Source organism: Schistocerca americana, chromosome 7 (assembly GCF_021461395.2).
Source record: "Schistocerca americana isolate TAMUIC-IGC-003095 chromosome 7, iqSchAmer2.1, whole genome shotgun sequence".
Lineage (NCBI taxonomy): Eukaryota > Metazoa > Arthropoda > Insecta > Orthoptera > Acrididae > Schistocerca > Schistocerca americana.
In genome coordinates, this window is record NC_060125.1 from 443,463,539 (window position 1) to 443,486,503 (window position 22,965).

Consider the following 22,965-nt stretch of genomic DNA (forward strand, 5'->3'; position numbering starts at 1 on the left):
GTGTGCAGTATACTGCTGCATCCATTTTCAATAAGCTACCACTCGAATTCAAAAATCTTACCAGTAATCCACATACTTTCAAATCAAAACCGAAGAGTCTCCTCATGGGTCACTCCTCCTATTCTGTCGAGGAGTTCCTTGAAAATTAAGCTGATTCTTGTTGTATTGTCGATTGTGTTTACTTAAACTTTTGGATTGACTTTTTTGGGTTCATAAACATTTTATTTTTAGAATGAGACTTCACTCTGCAGCAGAGTGAGCGCTGATATGAAACTTCCTGGCAGATTAAAACTGTGTGCCGGACTAAGACTCGAACTCGGGACCAAGCACGACTCACAGCTTTCCTTCTGCCAGTACCTCATCTCCTACCTTCCAAACTTTACAGAAGCTCTCCTGCGAACCTTGCAGAACTAGCACTCCTGAAAGAAAGGATATTGCGGAGACATGGCTTGGCCACAGCCTGGAGGATGGTTCCAGAATGTTGGAAGGTAGGCGATGAGGTACTGGAAGAAGTAAAGCTGTGAGGGGGGGGGGGCATTAGTCGTGCTTGGGTAGCTCAGTTGGTAGAGCACTTGCCCGTGAAAGGCAAAGGTCCCAAGTTCGAGTCTCGGTCCGGCACAAAGTTTTAATCTGCCAGGAAGTTTCATTTTATTTTTATCTATTATCACTTTTATGTTGTAATTTCCATGACCTTGGAGATTTGTTCCTCAATTTGGTCCTACAGAACTTAATGCATAAATAAAAAAATAAAAAAAAATAAAAATTGAGTGTTTTCTTGATTTTATGTGTTGCATCATCTCCTGGACAAGAGCTCCTTGATCTGACTAGAGTCAGCATATACAGAATTTCTGTATCGGTAAACTTTTTCTCAAAATTTGAACAACGTTTCTTGGAACTGTACATGTAACTTTTTAGTACAATGTAACTACCAATCATAAGGAAATGTTACTGGTGACAACAAAGGATACTGTTTAAAAAGATTTACAATTTTCATCATGGTGGTACACCACAGGCCACAGACCACGGCGGTAAACAAAAGCAGCGGGGTTTTGTATGGGTAAATGCACATGCACCTGTTGAGCAACTGACCACCCAGATGAACCAAGGGGCTACCAACAGTATCTCGTCAATGGCTGTCCACCAAACATTGATGTGTATAGGCCTAAGCAGTAGGCATCTGGTTCATGGACCCATGCTAACTGCTGTTCATTGGCAATGAAGGCTGGAATGTGCATCCCAATACTGCAACTGGAGCTCCACTGGGTGGCGACAGGCAGCCTCTTGCAATGAACTATATTTTACAGTCCATCAGCATGAAATGCCTGAAAGCAAACACCTTGCCACAACTGTCAGAAAGGTCCAGGCCGGAGGAGGGAGTGTTACAGTCTGGGGAATGTTTCTGTGGCATTCCCTTGGTGATCTCGTCATTCTGGAAGGGACAATGTATTAACACAAATATGCATCTAACCCTGGGGACCACGTCCACCTCTAAATGCAATTTGTTTTTCCATGCACGGTGGCATCTACCCGCAGGGCAATGCAACGTGTCACGCAGCTCGCAGTGTACGAGATTGGTTTGAAGAACACCAGGATGAGTTTACCGTACTCCACCGGCCACCGAACTCCCCACATTTAAACCCATTTGAGAATCTGTGGGACACCTTGACCTGGTTATTTGCGTCATGGAATCTCAACAGAGGAATCTAGTGCAGCTGGCCATGGCACTGTAGCCAGTATGGTTCCACATCCCTCACTGAATCTTGTCCTGCACATCTCACAGTGCTTCACACAGCAATAGATGGTTATTCACACCAGTGACAGGTGGTCACATTAATGTGACTGGACAGTGTAAGAACAAAAATAATAAGAATCAAAATTAAATGTTTACATACTGAAAATTCTGGATGCAAAATTAATATTAAATCTTTAGACTAGTCTGATGATTGAGCAGACATCATCAAGACTAAAGAAGAAATAACATATGCCATAGGAAAACTACACAAGATTATGGCAAAGATAGGCTTCCTGATATCTTATGAGAAATCCCACTACATGGAAAATCTGCATTAAGCTAACAGGAAAGTTACAATTAACATGGAATACAGGACGATTTTACTGGTCATAATTGTTGGAGGACACTGTAAAAGTTACAAAAACTGAAAAACAGGAACAGAAAATTATTAGAAAAAAATAGGGCTGGAAACAAGAAAATGGAACGTCGATGAAGAGAACATTAGATCTCTAAATGTCACATGCAAAAGTAGCTTGGAATTCTATAGTCATGTTTATAGAATGGATAACAACAGCCTAACCAAAAGATTACATGGGGAAAACTTACAATACATGAACATTGTAGAAGAAAACATAATAAATTGTCTAGCCTTTAGAACACTAGTAGCAAAACACAGATTCAAGGAGAAGCTTGAGAAGAAGACTGGCCAGAAATGGTCAGAAGAATAGAAGGAAAAACTTAGTGGATTCATGCACAGAGGACAAGAAGGCAGAAATCAAATCATCCACCAAGTTTAAGAACACCGCTTAAGTGAGGAAAACAAAGAAGGAAAAAAATTAGAGAAAGAAGCACAAAAATAATAAGAGATGCCAATTAAGAAAAGTATATTACAAATCAGTTCACTTTGACCTCTGTGTTTTTATGAATCATTTATCAAATACTCTTATTTCCACTGATGAAGGATTTTTCATAAAATTTGGCAGTGAAAAACTTTATACTGTGAGCCAACTTGTTTACAAGTATAATACAAGTAGAAAGTAACAAATAATTATAAAACTTGTTAAAACCTGTTGAAATATTCTCTAAAATCATCAAGATGGAGCCAGAGGCTACATATCGGCCACAGCCAAAGGTGGGAGGTCGACTGAGCTGATGATGAAATATGAAAATTAGAATCTCAGAATGAGTCAGTAAAAAGATATCAACCACACCAGATGAAAAGAAAAGGGCACAAGGAGGAATTCACGAAGTGTGACTGGAAAATCCTGAAAAATCAGCCTGCAAAGGATGCATTTGATAAAAGATATTAATACTTTAGGCTGCTCTGGTATTGAGTTGCTATTTTGGTGTAGCTTACTGGCAGAATCAAGGCAAGTGACTCTGGGAAAGAGAAACAACTAAGGTAAGTCAACAGAGGAAAGGCAACTGGACCCAATTTGTAGCCTCTATGATTTTGCATAGAATATGTGAAAGGACTTACTCCCTCTTCTAGCAGCAGTCTATCATAGATTGTTGCAGTAATTAATCATTCCAAGTTATTGGAAAAATCGGTAAGTCTTTTTCTTTTTCAGTAAGGGTCACCAAACAGACGCATACAGCTATAGTCTTATGCAGGTTACACAAATCTGTTGTAGAATTTTGGAACACATTTTATGCTATTGCACGAGATTGAAAATCTCCTCTATAAGAACCACATGGACTCAGTGAATGATGATCTTATGAATCCCAACTCGCACTGTTCATCTACAAGACCACAGGGCATCCATAGAAGTTTATCCACCAGCGGGCAATGCTCTAAAATTAGCATTTTCGGTATAACTGATTCTGTGGATTTGAGTATGTTACATATTCCAAGAACTAAATTTGACAGGAAGTAAACAAAACTTATTATACCTCAAATGATTAATGATTATTAGGTATCCACAACCTGTTTCTATGGCAGATTAGTGTGATACCTAGTAAGCATATTTCAACTGGGGAAATACAGAATAAACTTTAAAAAATGTTTCTTTTTCCATACTTGATACCCTATGTAACACTTTACTTACAAACCTTGACAATCTAATTAAGTTCGTGAATGGAAAATCCAGGGTGGAATGTAACAATATTACGAAAAGGATAGTTGCTACTCACCATATGGTGGAGATGCTGAGTCACAGATAGGCACATTCTCCCTCCTCCCCGCCTTAGCCTCCTCCTTAGCCCCACCACCCAGTTGCTTCTCCCATCATGTGCTGCCGCCTGCAGCCTGGCCTCAGCAGCCAGAAAGTGTGGTCTATTTCTGACAAAGGCATTGTTCACCGGAAGCTCACTTTCTTACAGTCTTCTTGTTGTGTCTATCTTTGACTCAGCATCTCTGCTATATGGAGAGTAGCAACTATCCTTTTCATAATATTGTAACTACGTTAATGAATTTATTGCACTATTTTCATGGCTTCTTTTATTTAATTCCAACTGAACAAAATGTATTCTGAAAATGGAACTTTTTGGGGTGGTTGGTTAAACTGTAACCCAAAGCCAGTATTTGACCAAATGAATATGAGGAAACATCCATAAACCACCCTCAAATTGGCTGATAGAATTGACTTTCCACAGTCTAGGATATACGGAGCCCTTGTCTTCACAGTTCTGACACATTATTGTACAGCCACACCAACTGGGCTGCAGAACCCATATCTCTACAACTGCATGTTGTGCCTCACCGCACCTCACAGTGTACGAGAAGGCTCCAATTCCTGGAGAGTGTGTCTCTTCGACCTTCTTCGGCCTCTAAGTATCATTTTTTCCCCTCTCTCTTCTTGACTGCTGCATTTGGTTGCACAGCCACATAATGTATGCACCAGCCATGTTCTTCAGTCTACTACGATAACTCTGATATGTAAAGCTGCATGCTGACTTAGGAAACTGTACATGGATCTTGCACATTTTCAGACAAGCAGTGAATTACTGTGATGATTAGGTACTGCCATAGGGGGACGCCTGTCCTCGTGCAAAAGGGGGACGGTATTCCGGAAAGTATACTGCAGCCACGTATGTGTTTTGCTGGAAATTGTCACCAAAATTTGCATGCCAGGTTGTTAAAGTGATACTTTTCTGCTGCTCGATAATGGCTACATGTAGAAGTGACAGAGAAGAGACTGGAGACATTGTTTCCGCCTATTCTGTAATAGTTCACATCCAGCTTGATCCTCAAACAGCTCCGAAACTGCTATGGTACTAAGGAAACTGCATAATTTCTTCAGTAAAGTATGACAACAAAAAAATTAAATTTATACTGTAATTGCCAAAACTGCGGTATTTTCTGCAGTTCTCAAAAATGCTAAATCTTGGTTTGATAGAATCACTGGCAAATCACTATCAAAAATAAGTAAGAATTTTGTACGAGTAAAAAATGTTTATCGTCAGATCCCAGGAGGGCGTAAGTGGCTCCTCTTCCCCCTCCCTTCCCACAGAGACCCATGAAGATTGGTAAATACAAATGCCCAGACTGATGCTGTATTCCTCGACTCTACAGTGCATTTGATATGGTTTGTAACAGAATATAAGACCATATTTGTTATTGGAATAAAGGAGTTTCTGGCAAACAGAACAAACGTGGCTTTCATATCAGAGAGAAATTTTAAAACATAAAAGTAGTTTTATGCTAACCCCAAGGGAGAGCTGTATGACAATTACAGTTCACAACAGACATAACTGATCTAGTGGATATGGTCAGAAGCTTTATGGTGAAGAGAGGCATCTTCGATTGGTGTGTTGCAGCTGCACAACTCACTCCCATCCTACCCCACAAGGGCATCAGCACACTATACATGTGCTGCTGTTAGTAGTCCCACTGGAGGACTCTCTCATGTGGAAGTTACTGCTCATAACCCGCATTTATAATGAGGACATCTGTTGTCAGGTGGACAGTGGGCCACTGTCTCTTTTATCATCCGGCGAAGTATGCCCAAGTTATCTCAACCATCGTGGCATTTGGGGCCTACAGGGACAGTTCTATTCCACTTAGTGGGCAGCTCTTTGTCACGATAGGCTACAAACACATTGCATGGATCACTATGTTATTTGTTTTCGACCACCCAATAGCTGCTAAATTTCTGGCCTTGACACCTTTACACTGTTTGGGTTTTCTGTCTCTGATGAAATCAAGGTCGTATCCACTGCAGCTCTTTCCAGGAACTGGATGATCTAGGCTTGGCATTTGCACCCCTATTTAAGCTGAATCTGAGGTGGGCCTTGAATATTCAGGTGCGTGTCACTCTTCGGTTGGACACCATGCTTTGTTTCTACCAAGCCAGACCTGTCTGGTGGCCTGATGTACCGCAGTGAAACAGGACTTGGATCCTCTCCAAGCAGCCAGAGCTACTGAGCCAGTGACATGTTGTGCATGGGCCACAACATAGATCATAATCAGAAAACCCAACAGTTATCTTTGACTATGTGGGGATTTCAAGGCTATCATCAATGCTCAGTCACAAGTCAACACTATGTATTTCCCAGACAGATAACCTCTTTACCAAACTCGCTGGAGAATACTACTCAAAGATCGACCTTGCCGATGCTTACCTTCATTGTCCTAGGATGAGGAAACTCTGAACATTGTCATCAACAACCATTTCTGGATTACAGGTACAAGTAACTTCCATTTTGCATTGCCTTGGGCCCAACAATTTTCCAAAGGTATCTGTAACAACTGACACAGCACATTCCAGGTTGTGGGAACTATCTGGATGTTCTCTTTGTTACGGGCCCTCCCACCTGGAGCATTTGCAAAACTTCCTCAGCTTCTTTACAATCCCGCAGGCTGCAGGACCATACTGTCATTTGAAGAAGTATACATTTTTCAACCAGTAGTGAGTATTTGGGGCACTGGCTCATCAAAGATGGAATCAGGCCAACTGATTGAAATGACACCTCCGTCAATTCCCTTCCCCACACAAGGAACTTAATCAAATTGTAGATGTTTTTGGGCAAAGTCAATTATTACTCCAAATTCTTACCCCAAGCAGCCCACATTGTGCAAACCTTCAATCATTTGTGTAAGAGAGGAGTGCCCTGGAACTGGATCCCGGCCTTTGAACAAGTTTTTATTCACTTAATAACCATGCTTAAATCTGTGTCTTTTCTGTGGAATGTCTGCTGGTTGTGGCAGCCGACACACCCACCTATGGCATTGGAGCAGGTCTGGTGCACAGGAATGATGGTGGCTCTGAATAGCCAATTAAATATGCATCTAAGATGTTCAACTTTGCACAGTGCAACTATTCACCGATCAATAGGAAGCACTGGCAGTGGTGTTTGCTGTCAAAAAATTTAACGTCTACCTTCCTGGGACAAAGTTCTCTTTAATTACAAATCAAAAGCCCTCATTCACATTATTCAGATATTAATCCAACATCTGGAGCTGACAGTTCAATGCCATCTGCACTAGGTGTTATTCCTGAGTGCACACAGTTATACAATCTGGTTTAAGCCCACGGCACAACATTCCCACGCTGGTGCCTTGTTGCATCTACTTGCTGGCCCAAACACCCTGACTTCAACTGACAGGATACCGTCTTTTTTCATATCAATACCGCACAGCAACATACATTGTACAATTTCCCTATTACAGCCACACATGTCACCGCAGCCGTGTGCCACGACCTCACCCAGCAGCAGGTCCTCCGATACGTGGCTCGTGGCTGACAAACCTACCTCAGTTGCCGGTTGGTGACTGATCTCAACTCCCGGAAACTCATTTCTCACAGGCTCTCTGTTGTCGATGATGTCATTCTCTTGGATACTGAGACTGACACACACCTGATAATCATTCCAGCCTAATTGCAACAGTGAGTCCTGAGCTTACAGCACCGGGGACCTTGAGAGATATTCTACACAAAGGTGTCGGCTTGCCGACATGATTACTGGCCGGCTATCAACAGTGACATTGAGGGAATGGTCTGTCACTTCACGGTGTACACCTGGTACCGAGCAGCAGCCCCCCACAGCTGCACAGTGACAGCAGGCACCAAGCAACATCCCCACAGTCATTTGCACCCTGGCCTACAACCTACTACGCCTGGAACCACTTCCAACTTGATTTTGCAGACCGGTTTTTGGGATTGACATGGTTGCACATTGTGGGTGCCTACTCAGAGTACCCATATGTGGTAGGCACGGTGTCCATCAAGACCGACGTCACCCGCACTGCCTTGACCCAGGTTTTGGCCATCAAGGCACTATGGTCTCTGATAATGGCCTCCAATTTACAGCTTCTACTTTCAAAGAGTTCTGTGTGGGCAATGGCATAAAACATATTCTCAGCCCTCGATTCCATCCTTTGTCAAATGGTGACGCTCATTCACTACAGACGGTAGTAGAGAATCGCGGGTGAGGAGTTATGTCTTTACAAACACAGAACGGACTCGAATGCTGCCATCATAACCAGCTTCAGCCTCCAGCACAGGCATCACACCAGCTACTGCCCCCTCCCCCCACATTCCAGTGATTGTAAGCACCGGTACTGGCGCCACTGGTGACTGCCAAGAACAACACGCCAACACTGTCTCCTGCAACCATGAGGATGGGGCCTCCCGCACCCTCCTGTCCAGTGAAATCATGATGTACACTGTCAAACACCTTCTCTTTCCACAACTGGCAGTTGAAAGGACTGGGCCTTCACCTGTACCTTCTTTCCACCCCGCATGGCACTGACTGGGGCATTTCCACCTGTACGCACCTGTTTCTGGTGACAGGAATCTGTTGTCAGGCACATTGGAAGTTGAATGCCCGCCAGAGGGGATAGACTCAGATGGCCATTAGGGAACACCATGACTGCACAGCACTGTGCTCGCATGGCGGGCATGCCACTGTCTCACCATGTGAGAGCTTGATATTGTCGGTTCTATCTTTGCTGTGCTAGGACTGCTTGATAACTACCTTGCTTGTCATTCAGTTACTCTTTCTGGTCGCATCTTAGTTTTGTCTCTCCACTGGTCTTGGCCTTTTTGTCACCATTGTGGTGAATGCTTTGCATACTGCCTCATTGTCGTCTAGGTTGTTTGTCATTATCTGGTTTTTTGTCTGTCTGCAGAGTACCTGTCACATTTTGCTTGCCTGCCATTAGTTTGGGTTACTCTTCTGCATGCAACTCTCCTGCCTGGCTGCTTCCTCCATTTCTCCCAGAGCTCCAATGTGTGCACCAATATCTGGCTACCCACAGATATAGCAGTAAGGTGCAATAATTAATATTTTCCAATATAGCACCAAGCCTGCTACTTTCCAAGCCATATTTCAAATGTAAACCTCAAAGTATGTTTCAAAATGTCATCACACTTCCCAGTAACAATTCATACCTAAAGTGCCTGGCACTTTATGCGTCACTTATAGAATCAGTTTAGAGACACTGACATATTAAATATGTTGTGATTAATACTGAAAATCATTTCTAGTACACAAATCAAATATTATATCTTGTATGAAAGTGTAAGAGAAATAGACTTGATAGCAAAACTAAGCAGATTTAAGTAGAAAATTGTGCCACTTTCAACAAGGATAATGAACTATAATAGGACGTCTGTTTTTTTAATTATACCATTAAATTTGAAATTATAATAACAAACAGAATTATAATGTGTAAAATTATAATATTATTTTTCCAGTCATCACAAAATAACGGACTATTTTTACAGACAGTAAATATGTGATCATCAAAATATTACAATTATTCTCCACAATTATTGTTAACCATGTACACTCTAAGCTATGTACATATGAAAGTGATTTTTTTACTGTAGTGTTTCCATTTTTATCTTATATAAAATTATGAGCATCTATGGTGTGTGAACTTTTTGGAAGAGAAGTTTTGGATAGCAGTTTGAAGACTGAAATTGTATTAGGCTCTGCACTGGCTAACATCAGTCCTGCTCAGTCATAAAGATGACTTCAATAGCCATAGAAAATTCTAGCCATCGATTGATCAGTATTTTCTCATAAGATACAAAGCTGTAAGAAAACTAATAATTTCTTAATCAAATCATAAACTTGCAGCAGGACATTAAATTTGTTACAGATAAAACCTGTATGTCAATCTAGAACTTCATTTTTCAGTGCAGTGCTTAACTGAATGAGGAGCTCCTCAGCTCGATTTGAACCTTACAAACACCCAATGTAAATTTAGCACTCTAAAAACACAGATGGCACGCAAGTCACTACAATTCCTTTAATTTAGCCATACCTATAATCCTTATGTCTTTTTTAATTAACCAATTTCAGTTTAGTAATGACTTCCACCTAGCATTTTCACCATTTGATTTATGTTGAAAAGTATACTGTAACCAATAAATAATACTTCTGAAATAATATATTTATAATCTTCACACTACACATAATGATATTGTGCACTAGCTGAGGAACCTGGCATTGTTTGGGTATTTATTTGTAGCTCTGCCTGAGACTTCATATGCATGGAATTTGTTTTTGACATATAATGCTTCTTTTTATACAATGTTTGCAGTAGAATGAATGGAGGCATAAATGAAGAGCTTGTTTGCTTCACTAATATGGGAGGGAGCCATGAACAGCCGGCCATTCAAAAAGCAACTAATACTAATGTCCACGCCTGCAACACATAGTGTCTGGCCTTGCGCTTTGTTTATGACAATGCCCTAATATAAGCTCACCTCAAATTGTACACAAATAAAGTGAATCAGTACATTGTTGGGAACATGCAGGATTCGGGTATAAAAACGTGCTCACCAGTACCAGTTCCCATCAAAATTTCTGTTTCTATGATGTTCATGTTGCAGAGAAGTAACTATAAGCCTCTCCAAGGAAAAAGGTTCTGAGGAGTGTGAGAATGCATGATGCTCTCAATCAGAGTTACATGGCACCTTGCTTTTGGAAGGAGTTTCCAAAGAATATGTTGAAGTCTGATGTTCTCAAGCAGGAGAAAGTCTTGTATTACAATTTTAATTGGATTCTTGAGACCACATAGTCCTCAGTCTTTCAGCCCTTCAGGTGCATTCAGAAACACTCAACTGTTTTCTACTTCATAGCGTGTAGGCTTTCACGGCCGGCGTCTTCAGTAATTAAAACTTCCGGGCTAAGAGGCCGTGGTCCAATAGTAGAAATACTTCTCCCTGACGTTTCGTTGCCAGCTGCGGGCAACATCATCTGAGGTGAGTCACCCGCAGCTGGCAACGAAACGTCAGGGAGAAGTATTTCTACTATTGGACCACGGCCTCTTAGCTCGGAAGTTTTAATTACTGTTTTCTACATATTTTTATTCATAAACAAAATGAAATCAGAATGTAATGAGTAGGCACATAAATCACAAAGCGAACTTAGTACATCTGTTTTTCCTAGCAAATAATATAAATAAAACATATCAAAGGAAGCAAAGCAATCTCATTTAATATTTTAATACAAAAAACAAAATCAGTATATCTGTATATCACAGCCAAGTAAATCTGCTGTTAGTTGGTATTTGTATAGCTAAGACTGTGGTGCTTAAAGCCGTCACTGATGTAACTTCCAAAAATACATTTGTCATTGAATTAGAAAAAACTAACAGCACCATCTATTGGTTCTTAAATGGCGTACTATGCCATGATGATTCAAACATCTGCACTACTAAGCTGAGAGTGGGGAAAAAAAAAAAAAAAAAAAAAAAATATATATATATATATATATATATATATAAAATAGAGGGAAACATTCCACGTGGGAAAAATATATCTAAAAACAAAGATGATATATATATATGTATATATCTGTGTGTGTGTGTGTGTGTGTGTGTGTGTGTGTGTGTGTGTGTGTGTGTGTGTGTAAAGGGAAAAGCACTGGACGACCAAAAGTGTCTGAAGATGATGTTGACCATGTCACAGCATCTTACATTCATAGTCCTCACAAGTCTGTTTGGAAAGCATGTCTTGAACTTCAGTTGCCAAAGGTTGTCTTTATCTTGAAGATTTTAAGAAAACATTTACACGTGTCCATACTGGTTATAGTTAGTACAAGTTTTAAAGTCTGATATCTATGGTGTACATTATAGCTTTAAAAGTGAAGTGCTACAGTGAAAAGATGATTTTCTTCATTGTATGGTGTTCAGTGATGAGTCAACCTTTCATATAAAGGGAAGATAAATACCCACAATGTTCATATATGGGGATCAGAACATGCTCATGAACTTGTACAATACCAAAGGTATTCCCCAAAATTAAACACTTTCTGTGCTGTGTCCCAACAACAAGTGTATGCATCATTTCTTTTCTCCCCCCCCCCCCCACACAAACACAAACACACACACACACACACACACACACACACACACACACACACACACACACACTCTGAACAGTGGAAGGGAAGGGGGGGGGGGGAGGGGGGCAGAGAAAAGTGGTGACTTATTTGGATGTGTGGATATGTTACAAAAATGGGTCTTGGAAGGTGAACCTGAAAACTTTGTTTGACAATAAGATATTGGCATCTCTTTGTATGAGGATGGTGGGACATTCTAGTCACAGACAGTTGGTTTGGTCATAATGATCAATGCAACAGAGCTCTTTCCCATGGCCTGCATGTTCACCTGACCTCATGCCATGCAAATTTTTTTCCTTTGGGAGTTTATAAAAGATTGAGAAAATGTTCCACCACTGCCTAATAACTTGCCAAAGTTGAGGCACAGAATTTAAGAGGTTATTGCTTATTCTGTACTTGTTAACAAAAGTGTGGGAAGAACTGGATTTTAGATTCAATGTGTCGTGAATAACTAAATGCACACTTACTGAATATTTGTCAGAAAGACCAGATAAGTTTAGTTCCAATTTCATGTATGATTTATTGTATATAGTCTAAATGAAAGTGTTATAATATAACATTGAAACTGGGACATTTTTTATGGACACCATATATTATTTAAATGTAGTTTTTCCCACAAGTGGTTGCCTATTGAGAATGCACAACTGGGATGATAACCACTTGTCAACTGTAGACGAACAGCCTCAAGGAACATATTAATATGACACTGGCAGATCCGCTCACATCAACAGATGTACTGGTATATGATACACTGTGTAGTGACAGTAGCATGCTACACAGCAAAGTAAGATGCCTCTCCAAGAGCTCCACTTCAATCCAATGAAATGGAGCAACTTCAGGTTGAAATGCTGCCAGGTGTCCTGGGTGTGACTACGTCTACATCTATATTCTGTGAACCACTGTGAAATGCATGGCAGAGAGTACACCCCACTGTATCAGTCATTAGAGCTTTTTCCCATTCCATTCACATATGGAGTGCAGGAAAAAATGATGTTCCAATGCCTCTTTGCATGCTGTGATTAATCCACTCTTATCCTCACGATCCTTGTGAGTGTAGGGGGCCACCATTTAAAGCTGGTTCTTGAAACTTTGTCAGTAGACTTTCTCGTGACAGTTTTCATCTGTCTTCAAGAGTCTGCCATTTCAGTTCTATCAACATCTCAGTGACATTCTCCCGTGGGTCAGACACGCCTGTGACCATTTGTGCTGCCCTTCTATGCATCCATTCAATATCCCCTGGTAGTCTTATTTGGTACAGGTCCCATACATTTGAGCAGTATTCTAGGGTTTGTGATTTGTAAGCAGTCTCCTTTGAAGACTGATTTTTCCTAGTATTCCACTAATAAACCAAAGCCTGCTACCTGCTTTACCCATGACTGAGCCCATGTGATCATTCCACTGCATGCCCCTACTAAGCGTTACATCCAAGTACTCATAAGAGTTTACAGATTCCAACTATGACTCACTAATTTTACATTCATAGGATACTATGTTTTTTCATTTTGCAAAGTGTACAACTTTACAATTTTGAACATTTAAAGGAAGCTGCAAAGCATTGCATTACTTTTAAATCTTATCAAGGTCTGACTGAACTTTGCACAGCTTTGTTCAGACTGTATTTGGTTGTAAATAACTGCATCATCTGCAACAAATCTGAGGTTATTATTAATATTGTCCACCAGATCATCGATATATATAACACGAACAGCAAGGGATCCAACAGTACATCTGAAGTTCTTTCTACATCTGTTGACAACTCTCCATCCAAGATAACAATCTGCATCCTCACTACCAAGAAATCCTCACCCCAATCACACATTTCATCTGATACCCCATATGATCATACTTTGATAAAAAGCATAGGTATGGTACCGAGTTAAATGCTTTACGGAACTTGAGAAATACTATATCAACCCAACTACTTTGATCCTTGGCTTTCAGGAAGACATGTGGGGACTATTTATGAGGAGGAAAGGAGCAAAGGTTCTGTGATAAGTTGGGCTGTAACCTCTCAGACTTGCACCACAGGGTTGAGAACTGCAGGGTTCCCCTTAATGAGTCAGGTGTGCACTATGCATCACAGGTGGCTACCCAGGTGGCTGACTTTGTGTGAGGTCCACACATTGGATGGTTAGATTAACTCAATCTCCATCCAATGCAGATTATGATGGCTGTAGGAAATCTGGAAGTACCCATGTAGGAGCCAAAGAAAAAAAACACCCACCTCAAGTAAGAGTATTAACATCCTAATGGTAAACTGCCAAAGCATTCACAACAAAGTACCACAGTTTGAATTGCTCATGAAAAGCAGTAAAGCTCACATAAAACTAGGTACAGAAAGCTGGTTGAAACCTGAAATTGACAGTACATCTTTGGGGAAAATTTAAGTGTGTGCTGAAAGGATACGAAATATGCAGTGCGGGGGAGAATGGAGGTGCTGATTTGTTGCTATAGATGAGAAACTCAAATCGACCAAATAGAGATTGACACTGCATGCAAGATTGTTTAGAAAAGACTTAGTATCAAAGGTGGGTGTAAAATTATATTTGGGTGCTTCTGTTATCTTACAGACTCCCTTCCTGATGTAACGGAAATGTTTAGAAAAAACCTCAGCTCATTGTAAGCTCCCCAATTGTACTGCAATCACTGGATGAGACTTCAATTGTCCAATAATCAACTGGGATACTACAATTTTGTTAGTGGTGGGCATGACAAGACATCCTATGAAACATCACCAAACACCTTCTCTGAAAACTTCCTAGAACAAATACTTCAGAGCCCGACATATGATGAGAATATATAAGATCTAATGGTAACAAATAGACTGGAACTCTTTGAGGATGTTCACACTGAAAATGGTACCAATAACCACGAGACAGCTGTAGCAACACTTGTAACAAAGCACAAACAGCGACTATGAAAAATTTATTTATTTTATATGTCCAGCAAACCATATAAGTGGAACAGTTTATAACAGGAGGGACCCCCCCCCCCCCCATGGTATACTGTCACTGGAAAGAATGTATAAAGAACCAGAGACTACTGCATAATATGTGTAAAACTAAGTATTGGGCTATAGATAGAAACATGCTGAATGAAAGGCATATGGCTGCCAAGAGAGCTATGTGTGAAGCCTGACACTATTGAGGGTAGTAAGGAAAAAGCTGAAATGCTTAATTCCATTTTCAAATAGTGGTGGAAAACCCACGAGTATTGTTGCAATTAAATTCCTGTAGTACTGAAAACCTAAGTGAAATAGATTTAGTGTCAGTGGCACCGAGGAACAGCTGAAATCACTAAAATTGAATAAAGCCCCATTTATGGCTGAGTTAGCCCCTCAGTTCACTGTTATCTATTATAGACTATTGAACTGAAATTAGAACAAAGCAGAAGTCACACCTCTCTATAAGAAGGACAGCAGGAGTGATCCACAGAACTATTGTCCAATATCCTTGATATTATTGTTAAGTCTTAGAACATACTCTGAATTCAGATGTAATGAGGTATCTTGAAGAGAATGGCCTCCTCCACGCTGGCAGGCATGGATTAAAATAAAAACTGATCATGTGAAACTCAGCTCTCACTCTTCTCAGAAGACATACTAAAAGCCTTTGTTCAAGGCAGTCAGGTAGATGTAGTAATCCTCAACTTCAGAAAAGCATTAAACTCAGTATTATATCCACTTTTATTATCAGAAGTAGGGAGTATCAAGAGAAATTTGTGATAGGATTGAGGAATTTTTGGTAGGGAGGACGCAGCAAGTTTTCTTGGATGGGGAATCATTGACAGATGTAGAAGAAACTTCAGGTGTACCCTAGGGAAGTGTGTAGGCTCCCTTGCTGTTCATGTTGTATATTAATGATCTTTCAGACAATATTTAGGGTAACCTCAAACTTTTCATATATGAGGCAGTTATACACAACTAAATACAATCTGAATGAAGCTGTACAAATAGTCAGATGTCAAAGTGATGCAATGACTGACAGCTTCCTTTAAATGTTCAGAGATGTAAAATTATCCTCTCCACAAAATGAAAACATGCAGTATCCTACGACTACAGCAACTACCAGCCACAGTTGGAATCAGTTAGCTCATACAAACATCTTACGCTCAGTCACAGGCAAACCTCGTAGCAGACTTCAGTTTATCGGTAATACTACGAAAAGTGCAATCAGACTACAAAGGAGATTTCTTACAAATCACCAATGTGACCCACCTAGAATATTAATCAAATGTCTGGAACCTCTACCAAACAGAGCTAACAGGGGATATTGAACACATACAGACACGAGCAGCACAAATGTTTCCAGGCACTAAGGCCCGAGTTTTCTATAATACTGCCTTAAAGCTCATTTCTCTTCTATATATCCTTCCAAGCTTCATCTTTCCCTTCTTCATTCAGTACTGACCTGCCATATGAGCTCTTGCTATTCACACAGCTGCTTCTCTTTTCTCTATATGTGCTGCAATTTTCCTCTAGGCAACCTCTATTTTTCCCTTAGATATGCATGCTCCTACAGCCTTGTATTTGTCCTCTAGCCATTTCTGTCTAGCCATTTTGCACTTTCTGTCAATTTCATTTTTCAGCATACACATTCCTCTTCACCTGTTTCATTTACTGTGTTTTATCATTCCCCAGTTGCATTCAATATCCCCTCTGTCATCCAAGAATTCCTACTACATTCTCCCTTTTTATCTACTTGATCTTTTTACTGATTAGATCCCCTGTTGTCTTCAATAATTCACCTCTCAAAGCTATCCCTTCATCTCATATTGTATATCTTTCCCCCATTTTAAACAGCCTCCAGTTGCCAATTTGTCCAGGCCCAATCTGATTAATTTCCCATCTTTCTTATATTTATTCTGTTTTAATCTGCAATACATAACCGATAAATTCTGGTCAAATTTACTTCTGCCACTGGAAATGTCTTACAATTTAATAATTAATATCAAAATCTTTGTTTGCCATCATATAACATATTCGAAACTTTTCAGTATCTCCAGATCTCTTCTGTGTATACAAACTTCTTAAATGATTCGTAAGCGACTATTAGTGATGATTAAAGTATGCTCTGTGGAAAATTCTACCACACAGCTTCCTCTATCATTCCTTTAGTCCATGTTGTCCTACATTTTTTCCTCCTCTTCCTTTTCCTACAACTGAATTCCAGTCCCCATCACAGTTAAACTCTCATCTCTCTCAATCTAATTATTTCATTTTACCACATCATACACTGTTTCAATCTCTTCATTATCTATGGAGCTAACTGGCATATAAATTTGAACTATTGTTGTGGCTTTTTGTCTGTTTTGGCTGTGACAATCCATACTATCCATATTAATATTACAAATGCAAAAGTAATGCTATCTGTTATGATTTCACAACTACAACCCTAAATCGATGTTGGTGAAATCTGTTATAGAAATGGCCTGAATGGTGAGGAAGAATGTAGGCTACTTTAGAAAGTGTGTAGTACAAAATATTAATTGATGTGAAGAATATAACATGAAATATGAAAAATCTACTAACTCTTTGACTTTTGAACTTCATTATATTTGTGAAAATGCTTTTATTCTTTAATATGTTCTATATAATATGATTCAACATAACGAATATACTGCTTATGCTATCCTCAATGCGTTTAATCCATACTAATATTGGTCAAAAGCCCGTCACACTTTACCCACTGAGTGTCACAAATCTCTTCTAGCTTATGAGACCCCACAAGACTCACAATGATGGCATCATATAAATGCTGCACAACAAACAGACAGATGCCATGCCTTTACATCTAGAATGAGGGAGGCCATTAGTTAGGCTGCATCTGATTATGATATGCGAGCGCAGCTGCAGGTAACAAGCAGACACGTGAGGGCAGCTGATGTTATTGCACGTACAAACGATATAAAATTTGGGCTGCACCAAACTACAAATCATTTATTTTCTTTCTTTGTCATTTTAATGCTACTTAATAATTTTAGAATGTTCACATTTTATTTTAGTACCATCTTCACTACTCATCATAACAAAACTACTCGTGGTGTTGCGGTTAGCATTGCTGACTCTCAATCATGGGGGTCCCAGGTTTGATTCTTGCAGGATCAGCTTTTCTCCATTTGGGACTGGGTGTGTTCATTGTCTTCATCTTCATTTTATCATCACTGATGCGCAAGCCACCGAAGTGGTGTTAAATTATATGGCTTGCACCAAGCCGCTGAACATCCTGAACAGGTTCTTCCAAACATTAAAGCGACATGCACATTTAATTTCATTTTACTAATATGCTAGCGCAGCTGAAGGTAGCAGCTAGAATATAATACTTATTCAATTCTCACTGTATTTATCCAAACTTCCACACTGCCATTATTAAATGCAAAACCAACATTGTTGTTTACATTCTCATGGCTACGCCACTGAACTGATTTTGATGAATTTTGGTATGGATATACATGGCATTCTGAGGAAGAACAGGCTAAAAAAAAACCTGACCCCTTAAGGGTGTGAAGTACATCTGTTTTTACATCAGCGAACATAAACTATGTTAAAATATTATTAAATTTGTTGCTTTATATGTATAGATGCCCACACCCCTCCGTACGCACTGCTTGGCAGCGACAGTGTACTTCATCAAACATAAGACTTGAGCACAATTTACAGCCCTGAAAAAATTGTGGGATTGGCTAATGAGATATTCTTTTACTATTTTTTTTTTTAAATATCTGGCACTTTTTAATTTCCTTACTTGTATCAGTCACCTATTACAAACGTTTGCACCAAAGTTTACAACTCTAGCCTGAACCCTAGTTGGGGATGCATAGTCTATATAGAATTACACTCTACACTGCATTGTGGTAGGCCGCAAAACATGAGCTGTGCTTACCCAAACAGGTGGAGACATGAGGGCAGCTGACGTCATTGCACATATAATAGCTTTCTCTGTCACCATCAGTTATCATACCGAAACTGCTGATTTGCGAGTGCAGCCAAGGGTAACAGCTAGTATATTATACATTAACTAAAAAAAATTAAGTCTGCCTATTTTACACTTGCAAATAATCTCAGTTTTGACCTACAGATGGAATTGCTAGTATACTGCCAATAACGTGAAAAGGCAAAAATCATTTATTCTGCAGAATCATATAAAGCTGATAAGCAGACATCACACTGAAACCTTCACAGGGACCTCTTACTCTTATGTACCAATATATGATACACTCCCCAATGGTTTTTTGTGGTTAACAGAAACTCTTCATTTAGGATTAAATGTGCAATTCACAACCACAACACTAAAAGTAAAAATACACTTGAAGACAAAAGAAATTATGCATCCATAAAGGAATTATCCAAATGGGACAGAAATAAGTAGATGTGCTTTACATGTACAGACAAACAAATGATTACAGTTTCACAAAAATTCGATGATTTCTTCAAGAGAAAGAGCTTCACAAATTGAGCAAGTCAGTAAGACATTGGTCCACCTCTGGCCCTCATGGATGCAGTCATTTGGCTTGGCACTGATTGATAGAACTCCATTAATAGTTTCTTCCTGTGTTCCAGATTCTTCAAATTGAACCATATTGAAAGAGGTGGGACTTGCATAATGGGCATTATTTCACCCTAACATAAAGAAATATCAACAATATGGGAAGGTAGCATGCTAAGTTGCAGACAGGTAGAATCAAAAGACACTTACACGTAAGCTTTCGATGACAGCCTTCATCGAAAAAAGAGAAACACACACCATTCATTCATACAAGCAAGTACACCTCACACACACGACTGCCAACTCTGGCAACTCGGGCCAGAATGAACTATCACGTGGAATGTTAACAGAAATTGCGACAGGGAGGGAAAAGGAAAGAGAAGCAGTGAATGGGTAGGGGAAGAGAGGAGCGCTGTCTGGCATAGTGTGCAGGGACTAGAATGCCAACAAATGCAGTGTCGGGCAGTTGGGGAGGGGGGCACAGAGGTGGGAAAAACAGAGCAATAAAGGAGGGGTGTGGGGAAAGAGTGTGGGCACTGACAGAGGGTGGCAAACAAAGAATGTATGAGACAGGAATTGGGAGAAGGAGATAGGACAGAGGGGGTGGAAACTGACAGGTGAAGGTTATGGGGACAGTATGTTCCCATAGGAGCAGAGAATGTGTTGTATAGATAACGACAGTATGCTCCCATAGGAGCAGAGAATGTGTTGTATAGATAACGACCAACAGTGCTGTTCACAAAAGCTGGTAGTGGAGGGGAGGATACAGATGGCTTGGGTAGTGCAGCAGCCATTGAAATCAAGCATGCTGTGTTCAGCAGAATGTTATGCCACAGGGTGGTTTACTTCGCTCTTGGCCACAGTTTGGTTGTGGCTGTTTATCCTGTTGGACAGCTGGTTGATAGTCATACCAATATAAAGAGCTGTGCAATGATTGCAGCAGAGCCAGTAAATGACATGGCTGCTTTCACAAGTGGTCCGGCCCCTGGCAGGGCAGGGTAAACCTTTTACGGGACTGGAATAGGAAGTGCTTGGTGGATGGACTGAACAGGTCTTGCACCTGGGTCTTCCACAGGGATATGATCCTCGTAGCAAGGGATTGGAAGTGGCGCAGAGATCTAACCTAAAGAAAAAATTACTGAAGCATATTTTATTTCCAGAGATATTACCTTTTAATTTTCTGACCTGTGTTTGTTTGTCTCTAATTACCTTATAAGACGACCATACATATTAATGCTGCATCTGGCTTTCTTGTAAGAAGCTAATGAGACATACTGAAACAGATAACGTCAGCCTCTTTTGAGCGGATAATTCGATTTGACTCCATTATGTTTTCAGCTATGGTCCCCGAACATGTACACTACAGGGACCTTGTCCTTATGGAACACAAATGCAATGTTGTTAACTGATGTATGTCACACAGTTTTGTAGCCAGTCACAGAAAGTGTCCAAAGTATGGTGGGGCAATGAGCCTTATTTCTTGAACAAAAGGTACACACGAGGTGCAGGTGGAGCTGAAAAATGACTGATCACAGAGTTAGTTGCAGTATTACAAATAATTCATGGTTTGAGTGAAGCAACTTAAGAATCATGAAAATTATGCAATTAACTTGTCTCTGGATCAAAAGAAGCAAAAGCTTTTTTTATTACCGAAGAACTACAGTTATCCGACAAGACAGTAGTGGATTGGAATAGCTTCTGCAGAGAAGTATGTGCTTCAATGAAAGTGAGAAACTTGGTGGCATTGTCGAGATCGACGAGGCTATTTTTGGAAGAAGAAAAAATGTCAGTTTACAAAAAGACAAGAAGGTGGGTTTCTGGAGGAATCCGAAGAGGAACCCACAAGTGGTTTTTCACCGTTGTTCCCAGATGTATGAAGAAGGTGCTGCTTAGCACCATCAAAGCATGCATCCTTCCAGGAAAGACTGTCATTTCTGACTATTTTAGGTCATACAGAAGGTTGAACGATGAAGAATTCAAGCATTTTACGGTTAACCATAAACTGACATTTAAGGATGCTGAACCAGGTGCACACACTACGAGTATCAGAGGCAGCTGCTCAGCTATACGGATATCTCTTCACGGCATCCGACACTGCAAAAAATCTTTTTGACCATTATTTGTTGAAATACGTGTGGTGCGGACTGTACTTGGGACTTATTTATGTATTTCATGAAGAGGGCAGCAACAGTGTACAAGCCCTAGTATGATGTGTTATTTTCAATAAACTCATGGTGTTATTATTCTTATGTTTTCTGGGATTCCTTCATTGTTTCTATACTTTATTTCTTGGAGATATGGTCTGCCTATGTAACTAAATAAAAGGCCGTTTGCTTTTGTCATACACATTTTGCTTCCTCTTACTTAATTAGTGGCTTGTAACACATTGTATTTTTTTTAAATACAAAGAAGTAAGACCTGTGTATGACACAAATAAAATTTAGTTTTGCTCCTTATACAGGTTGCATCTCCAACAGTATAATGATATCACTTGTGTTAAATCATTTATTACGTGTTTTTGTGTTCTTATGTTTCCCTGCAACTATACGTAAAATGCTAAAGGATGTACCGGGCGTGAGTCGTGCTTCGGTAGCTCAGATGGTAGAGCACTTGCCCGCGATAGGCAAAGGTCCCGAGTTCGAGTCTCGGTCGGGCACACAGTTTTAATCTGCCAGGAAGTTTCATATCAGCGCACACTCCGCTGCAGAGTGAAAATCTCATTCTGGAAACATCCCCCAGGCTGTGGCTAAGCCATGTCCCCGCAATATCCTTTCTTTCAGGAGTGCTAGTTCTGCAAGGTTCGCAGGAGAGCTTCTGTAAAGTTTGGAAGGTAGGAGACGAGGTACTGGCAGAAGTAAAGCTGTGGGTACCGGGCGTGAGTCGTGCTTCGGTAGCTCAGATGGTAGAGCACTTGCCCGCGAAAGGCAAAGGTCCCGAATTCGAGTCTCGGTCAGGCACACAGTTTTAATCTGCCAGGAAGTTTCATATCAGCGCACACTCCACTGCAGAGTGAAAATCTCATTCTGGAAACATCCCCCAGGCTGTGGCTAAGCCATGTCTCCGCAACATCCTTTCTTTCAGGAGTGCTAGTTCTGCAAGGTTCGCAGGAGAGCTTCTGTAAAGTTCGGAAGGTAGGAGACGAGGTACTGGCAGAAGTAAAGCTGTGGGTACCGGGCGTGAGTCGTGCTTCAGTAGCTCAGATGGTAGAGCACTTGCCCGCGAAAGGCAAAGGTCCCGAGTTCGAGTCTGAGTCGGGCACACAGTTTTAATCTGCCAGGAAGTTTCATATCAGTGCACACTCAGCTGCAGAGTGAAAATCTCATTCTGGAAACATCCCCCAGGCTGCGGCTAAGCCATGTCTCCGCAATATCCTTTCTTTCAGGAGTGCTAGTTCTGCAAGGTTCGCAGGAGAGCTTCTGTAAAGTTTGGAAGGTAGGAGACGAGGCACTG

General features: G+C 40.5%; 1 protein-coding gene across 1 annotated transcript in view; it reads right to left on the minus strand.

The window, feature by feature from the left end:
- LOC124622666 overlaps positions 1-22,965 on the minus strand; it is a 122,917-nt gene that overhangs the window by 98,065 nt on the left and 1,887 nt on the right. The window lies entirely within an intron of this gene.